The sequence below is a fragment of the Lepidochelys kempii genome, chromosome 4 (genome assembly GCF_965140285.1).
Source record: "Lepidochelys kempii isolate rLepKem1 chromosome 4, rLepKem1.hap1, whole genome shotgun sequence".
Lineage (NCBI taxonomy): Eukaryota > Metazoa > Chordata > Testudines > Cheloniidae > Lepidochelys > Lepidochelys kempii.
The window spans coordinates 134,940,484-134,949,271 of record NC_136383.1 but is presented as its reverse complement, the minus strand read 5'-3'; positions in this window follow the sequence as shown (position 1 = coordinate 134,949,271).

Below are 8,788 nucleotides of genomic sequence, written 5' to 3'. Positions count from 1 at the left end.
CCTCTAGGCAGGCTAGAGTGGCTGCAGAGGAGCGGCCAATCAAAAGGGGCTGCTGGAGCAACCAATAAGGGGCCAGAAGGGCCAGATAAAAAGCAAGCAGCAGAGCAGAGTCTTCAGTTGCTGTAAAAAGAACAGGAGGACTTGTGGCACCTTAGAGACTAACCAATTTATTTGAGCACAAGCTTTCGTGAGCTACAGCTCACTTCATCAGACTCATCCGATGAAGTGAGCTGTAGCTCACGAAAGCTTGTGCTCAAATAAATTGGTTAGTCTCTAAGGTGCCACAAGTCCTCCTTTTCTTTTTGCGGATACAGACTAACAGGGCTGCTACTCTGAAACCGTTCAGCTGCTGTGTGGAGCTCGACCAGAGAGGATCAGGTGCCTGGGTGGCTGATGAGCAGCAGGACCGCGGACAGCTCACTGTAGAGAGCTCATCAGACAGAACTGAACCCAGAGAAGGCTGCCAAAGATCAGGTGCCTGGCTGGCTGGGTAGAATAGCAGCAGGACCATGAAAAGGTCAGGGCATGTAGGCTGAGCCCAGGGGACTGAGCACAGAATCTGGCCAGACCAGATGAGGGTATCAAGATGGGCCCTGCTGGTCTGGTTGCAGACTGAGCCCAGGGAGGGCTGTTGAAAAGGATATCACCTGTGGGTATCGAGATGGGCCCTGGCTGCATGGTTGAAGAAGACAGTGCCTCTGGGAAGAAGCCTAAGAGCTACGGCCCCATACCAGAACCGTGATATGAACTCAAGACTGTATACCTCAGAAGCAGGGACAGGGTATGCGGCTTGGCTGGATGGCTAAGTCACTGAAGACCTGCCGAGAGAACCATCATCCGCGGGGCACTCACGAGAGGCAAGTGCCACCCTATTGAAAGAACTAAAACCAAAAGCAGGCTCACACCCAACCAACCAGGGGGGCTGCCTGCAAGAAGTGGGAGCCACCCCATGAAAAAGACTGTGGTTGCAGGTATATTGGCCAAAGAAAGGGGGTGCTCATAAGAGACAAGTGCCGACCCCCTTACACAAGCAAATAAAAGGGAAAACACCCATCTAAAAGTCTAAAACTTAATCTATTAGGGCACAGTCTTTAAGATGTTTTTCCTCACCAATTACTCTTAGTCCAGCATGGCTGACTGTCTGTCAATCAGAACCTCCCACAGAATTATCAGAGGCCTGTTTCCCTTGTCTTCTGAGGTGAAAGATAATTTAGGGGTTCATTGCCCCTCTCTGGATAGTCCAATACACTTTTGAAAAGCATCTCTCAAAGTTTGACTCTGTTTCAAGAAGCAGGAAAGCTTCCTGGGAGCACAGCCTCCCTCTAACATTGATAGTTGAGTCATTACCTCCTCCCAGAGTTAGCTTGATGGCTTTGCTTCCCTTTTATGTAAACATACCTTCATTGGCTATGCCTGATGATGAGGTTGATTAGACAAGCAGTCTCCATGGGTCACAACTGAGAATACCAAATTCAGGACAAACTGCTGAGAAATAGGGCAGACACACCCCAAAACTGGTGGTTATTCTTCCATCAGATATACCAGACTAGCAACAAAAGTAAACTTCTGTTTCACCACACTGGCTAACAAGAAGACAGAAAAGCAGTCTCCTTAGGGATTCCAGTCCTTGTATCACCACTAAAAGCAGTAGACTTAATGATAAGTGGTTATTTAAAACCAATGTCATCAAACAAAGGACTCTTCTGATCCCAAAGGAGCAGCCGCGTACCCAGGTCAATATATAATTTAGGTGACTTAGATCTTACCCAATAATTATGCTGTTGCCAATCCTTTAGTATCTAATATCTAAAGGTTTATTTATAAAAAGAAAGAAAGGTGAGATTTAAAATTGGTTAAAGGAATCAAATACAAACAATAAATGCCAGGTTCTTGGATCAGAGTTGTAGCAGTGATGGAATAAACTCTGGGCTTGTTAAGTCTCTGGTTGCTTCCAAATCATTGCAAGGTCTTCAGTCCCTTGGTTAGAATGCTCCCATTAGTACAAGTTCATAGTGCAGAGGTTTGAGCAGGAAAGAGGCCAAATGAAGATGTTTCCAGGGACTTTTATAGCTTCTGCCAAGTGAAGGGAAACCCATTGTTCTAGTTTGTGGAAAATTACAGGTAACAAGATGGTGTTTGGAATCACATGGGCAAGTCACATGTCCATGCCTGCTTTGTTTAGTCATAGTAGAGGCCATTACCCATACCCTAGTTAAAACATTCACATGAAAGTCCATCCAGTGTGGATGGGCATCTTCCATTGTGGTCCATTGTGAGTTAAGTGTACCCGGATGGGCCATTCAGCTGGAATAGTCCTTTATGATGCGCTGGCTAACTACCTTGTGGGTGTTACCACATGAGCAAACACATTTGAAAGACAGGTACATAGATAATATTCATAATTTCAGATACCAAAATGATGCATGCATACAAATAGGATAATCATATTAAGTATATCGTAACTTTTCCATTTACACCTTACTTGACACACTTTGTACAAGATTTGTTGTGATTATATCACAGTGGTAGCAACAATGATCTACATGGTCATATTTTAATCCGATACTGTCACACAAGCAAATACACAATCCTTTATGATCCACACATGCTGACTCTCCAACCACCTTGTGAGCTTTGAAATATAGTGAGGCTAATGATAAAGTTGTATGAGAATTGGCAACAATGGGATTGGGCCCTTTGGACTTTCCCAGTCCATGTACTGACCATGTGTATGCAGAGCATGGATGCACTGTTGACACTAAAGCCAGGCAGACTGGCCTAAAGCACTGAGAACCACGGTGGTCTCTTTTTTTAAAAAAAAGTCTGCCTTTATTCTTAGAAGTTTATTTTTATTGACATCATCCACAGGATTCCCACCTGAACTTACTAGATATTTTTAATAGGCCAGTAGAAACTTTCTCCCTTTAAACAATTTTTCTATTAAAAAATAACTTTTCAAACAAAACAAAACATTGCACTGCAAATTTTCAGTTTGGTTGAAATTTTGGATGAAAAACAACCCACATTGGGAACTTTCTGTCCTTTCCCTCCCCTGCATTATATTTCCCCACCACCTCCACCCCTTTTTCAGAGGAAAGAAAAGTTTGTGGGAAAGGGAGGGAAAAAACAAAAAAAAGTTGTTTTCATTTGAATGGAAAGCCAAAAAAATCACCAAAAAACCTTGAACGAAATGAAAATGTTCAGATTTTATTTTTGGCAGCTGTGGCAGTTGGACCAAGCAATCCACCATCTCTTCAGTCTGTCTCCTACACCCAATGAATTGTTGCTTCCAAAGTAGTTGTCCTGTAAAGATGGTAATTAGTTGAAGTACCTTTGATATCCCAATGGTGTAGGACTCTTGATACAGCATAGATACGTGCCTTACTGCAGCTGTACACCAAACAGGTGTAATTCATAAAGTAAAAAAAGCTGAGAACTTAAAAATTGGAAGGCAGCAGACCATAAATCCCAGCGATAAGAACATAAGGCCATACTGGGTCAGACCAAGATCCATCTAACCCAGTATCCTGTCTTCTGATAGTGGCCAATGCCAGGTGCCCCAGAGGGAATGAAGAGAACAGGTCATCATCAAGTGATCCATCCCCTGTCGCCCATTCCCTGCTTCTGGCAAACAGAGGCCAGGGACACCATCCCTGCCCATCCTGACTAATAGCCATTGATGGACCAATTCTCCATGAACTTATCTAGTTCTTTTTTGAACCTTGTTATAGTCTTGGTCTTCACAACATCGTCTGGCAAGGAGTTCCACAGGTTGACTGTGCGTTGTATGAAAAAATACCTCCTTTTGTTTGTTTTAAACCTGCTGCCTATTAATTTCATCTGGTGACCCCTACTTTTACTGTTATGAGAAGGAGTAAATAACACGTCCTTATTTACGTTCTCTACATCAGTCATGATTTTATAGATCTCTGTCATATCCCCCCTTTAGTTGTCTCTTTTCCAAGATGAAGAGTCCCAGTCTTATTAATCTCTCCTTATATGGAAGCTGTTCCATACCCCAATCATTTTTGTTGCCCTTTTCTGAACTTTTTCCAATTCTAATGTATCTTTTTTTGAGATGGGGGACCACATCTTCACACAGTATTCAAGATGTGGGCATACCATGGATTTATATAGAGGCAATATGATATTTTGTGTCTTATTATCTATCCCTTTCTTATTGATTCCCAATATTTTGTTTGGTTTCAGAGTAACAGCCATGTTAGTCTGTATTTGCAAAAAGAAAAGGAGTACTTGTGGCACCTTAGAGACTAACCAATTTATTTGAGCATAAGCTTTCGTGAGCTACAGCTCACTTCATCGGATGCATACTATGGAAAGTTTAGAAGATCTTATTATATACACACAAAGCATGAAAAAATACCTCCTCCCACCCCACTCTCCTGCTGGTAATAGCTTATCTAAAGTGATCACTCTCCTTACAATGTGTATGATAATCAAGTTGGGCCATTTCCAACACAAATCCAGGTTTTCTCACACACACACCCCCCCACACACACACAAACTCACTCTCCTGCTGGTAATAGCTTATCCAAAGTGACCACTCTCCTTACATGGTGTATGATAATCAAGGTGGGCCATTTCCAGCACAAATCCAGGGTTTAACAAGAACGTCTGGGGGGGACGTAAGAAAAAACAAGGGGAAATAGGCTACCTTGCATAATGACTAAGCCACTCCCAGTCCCAAGCCTAAGTTAATTGTATCCAATTTGCAAATGAATTCCAATTCAGCAGTTTCTCGCTGGAGTCTGGATTTGAAGTTTTTTTGTTGTAAAATAGCGACTTTCATGTCTGTAATCGCGTGACCAGAGAGATTGAAGTGTTCTCCGACTGGTTTATGAATGTTATAATTCTTGACATCTGATTTGTGTCCATTTACTCTTTTACGTAGAGACTGTCCAGTTTGACCAATGTACATGGCAGAGGGGCATTGCTGGCATATATCACATTGGTGGATGTGCAGGTGAACCAGCCTCTGATAGTGTGGCTGATGTGATTAGGCCCTGTGATGGTGTCCCCTGAATAGATATGTGGGCAGTTGGCAATGGGCTTTGTTGCAAGGATAGGTTCCTGGGTTAGTGGTTCTGTTGTGTGGTATGTGGTTGCTGGTAAGTATTTGCTTCAGGTTGGGGGGGCTGTCTGTAGGCAAGGACTGGCCTGTCTCCCAAGATTTGTGAGAGTGTTGGGTCATCCTTCAGGATAGGTTGTAGATCCTTAATAATGCGTTGGAGGGGTTTTAGTTGGGGGCTGAAGGTGACGGCTAGTGGCGTTCTGTTATTTTCTTTGTTAGGCCTGTCCTGTAGTAGGTGACTTCTGGGAACTCTTCTGGCTCTATCAATCTGTTTGTTCACTTCCGCAGGTGGGTATTGTAGTTGTAAGAATGCTTGACAGAGATCTTGTAGGTGTCTGTCTCTGTCTGAGGGGTTGGAGCAAATGCGGTTGTATCACAGAGCTTGGCTGTAGACGATGGATCATGTGGTGTGGTCAGGGTAAAAGCTGGAGGCATGTAGGTAGGAATAGCGGTCAGTAGGTTTCCGGTATAGGGTGGTGTTTATGTGACCATCGTTTATCTTGGGAGACAAGCCAGTCCTTGCCTACTGACAGCCCCCCAACCTGAAGCAAATACTCACCAGCAACCACATACCACACAACAGAACCACTAACCCAGGAACCTATCCTTGCAACAAAGCCCGTTGCCAACTGTGCCCACATATCTATTCAGGGGACACCATCACAGGGCCTAATAACATCAGCCACACTATCAGAGGCTGGTTCACCTGCACATCCACCAATGTGATATATGCCATCATGTGCCAGCGATGCCCCTCTGCCATGTACATTGGTCAAACTGGACAGTCTCTACGTAAAAGAGTAAATGGACACAAATCAGATGTCAAGAATTATAACATTCATAAACCAGTCGGAGAACACTTCAATCTCTCTGGTCACGCGATTACAGACATGAAAGTCGCTATTTTACAACAAAAAAACTTCAAATCCAGACTCCAGCGAGAAACTGCTGAATTGGAATTCATTTGCAAATTGGATACAATTAACTTAGGCTTGGGACTGGGAGTGGCTTAGTCATTATGCAAGGTAGCCTATTTCCCCTTGTTTTTTCTTACGTCCCCCCCAGACGTTCTTGTTAAACCCTGGATTTGTGCTGGAAATGGCCCACCTTGATTATCATACACCATGTAAGGAGAGTGGTCACTTTGGATAAGCTATTACCAGCAGGAGAGTGAGTTTGTGTGTGTGTGGGGGGGTGTGTGTGTGAGAAAACCTGGATTTGTGTTGGAAATGGCCCAACTTGATTATCATACACATTGTAAGGAGAGTGATCACTTTAGATAAGCTATTACCAGCAGGAGAGTGGGGTGGGAGGAGGTATTTTTTCATGCTTTGTGTGTATATAATAAGATCTTCTAAACTTTCCATAGTATGCATCCGATGAAGTGAGCTGTAGCTCACGAAAGCTTATGCTCAAATAAATTGGTTAGTCTCTAAGGTGCCACAAGTTTCTTTTTGCCAATATTTTGTTTGTTTTTTTGACTGCCGCTCCACATTGAGTGGATATTTTCAGAGAACTTTCCACAATGACTCCAAGATCTCTTTCTTGAGTGGTAACAGCTAATTTAGACCCCGTCATTTTCTATGTATAGTTGGGATTAAAATGTTTTCCAATGTGCACTACTCTCCATTTATCAACATTGAATTTCATCTGCCATTTTGTTGCCCAGTCACCCAGTTTTGTAAGGTCCTTTTTTAGCTCATCGCAGTCTGCCTGGGACTTAACTATCTTGAGTAGTTTTGTATCATCTGCAAATTTTGCCACCTCACTGTTTACCCCTTTTTCCAGATCATTTATGAATGTGATGAATACCTTTTGTTTCCTAGTTTTTAACCAGTTACCAGTCCACGAGAGGACCTTCCCTCTTATCCCATGACAGCTTACTTTGCTTAAGAGCCTTTGGTGAGGGACCTTTTCAAAGGCTTTCTGAAAATCTAAATACACTATATCCACTTGATCCCCCCGTCCACATGCGTGCTGACCCCTTCAAAGAATTGTAGTAGATTGGTGAGGCATGATTTCCCTTTACTAAAACCATGTTGACTCTTCCCCAACAAATCATGTTAATTTGTGTGTTTGACAATACTGTTCTTTACTATAGTTTCAACCAGTTTGCCCACTTCTGAAGTCAGGCTTACCAGCCTGTAGGTGTCAGGATCACCTTTGGAGCCCTTTTTAAAAATTGGCGTAAGATTAGCTATCCTCCACTAATTTGGTACAGAAGCTGATTTAAATGACAGGTTACAAACTACAGTTAGTAGTTCTGCAATTTCACATTTCAGTTCCTTCAGAACTCTTGAGTGAATACCATCTGGTCCTGGTGACTTATTGCTGTTTAGTTTATCAGTTTATTCCAAAACCTCCTCTAATGACACCTCAATCTGGGACAGTTCCTCAGATTTGTCACATGAAAAGAATGGCTCAGGTTTGGGAATCTCTCCCTCACATCCTCAGTCATGAAGACCGACACAAAGAATTCATTTAGTTTCTCTGCAATGGCCTTATCATCCTTGAGTGTTCCTTTAGGATCTCGATTGTCCAGTGGCCCCACTGATAGTTTTGCAGGCTTTCCTATTTGTGATGTATTTAAAAAAAAATTTGCTATTACTTTTTGAGTCTTTGGCTAGCTGTTCTTCAAATTCTTTTTTGGCCTTCCTAATTATATTATTACTCTTCATTTGCCAGAGTTTATGCTCCTTTCTATTTTCCTCACTAGGATTTAACTTCCACTTTTTAAAGGATGCCTTTTTGTCTCACTGATTCTTTTACTTAGTAGTTTAGCCACGGTGGCACTTTTTTGGTTCTCTTTGGGGTATACATTTAAGTTGAGCCTCTGTTATGGTGTCTTTAAAAAGTTTCCATGCAGCTTGCAGGGATTTCACTTTTGGCACTGTACCTTTTAATTTCTGTTTAACTACCAACTAATTTTTATACAAAGAAAAGGAGGACTTGTGGCACCGTAGAGACTAACCAATTTATTTGAGCATAAGCTTTCGTGAGCTACAGCTCACTTCACCCTTTCTGAAATTAATTGTTACAGTGCTGGGCTGCTGTGGTGTTTTCCCTGCCACGGGGACGTTAAATTTAATTATATTATGGTCTCTATTACCAAATGGTCCAGCTATATTCACCTCGTCGACCAGATCCTGTGCACCACTTAGGACTAAATCAAGAATTGTCTCTCCTCTTGTGGGTTCCAGGACTAGTTGCTCCAAGGAGCAGTCATTTAAGGTGTCAAGAAACTTTATCTCTGCATCTCGTCCTGCGGTGAAATGTTTCCAGTCATAGAATCATAGAATATCAGGGTTGGAAGGGACCTCAGGAGGTCATCTAGTCCAACCCCCTGCTCAAAGCAGGACCAATCCCCAGCTAAATCATCCCAGCCAGGACTTTGTCAAGCCTGACGTTAAAAACCTCTAAGGAAGGAGATTCTACCACCTCCCTAGGTAACGCATTCCAGTGTTTCACCACCCTCCTAGTGAAAAAGTTTTTCCTAATATCCAACCTAAACCTCCCCCACTGCAACTTGAGACCATTACTCCTTGTCCTGTCCTCTTCTACCACTGAGAATAGTCTAGAACCATCCTCTCTGGAACCACCTCTGAGGTAGTTGAAAGCAGCTATCAAATCCCCCCTCATTCTTCTCTTCTGCAGACTAAACAATCCCAGTTCCCTCAGCCTCTCCTCATAAGTCAT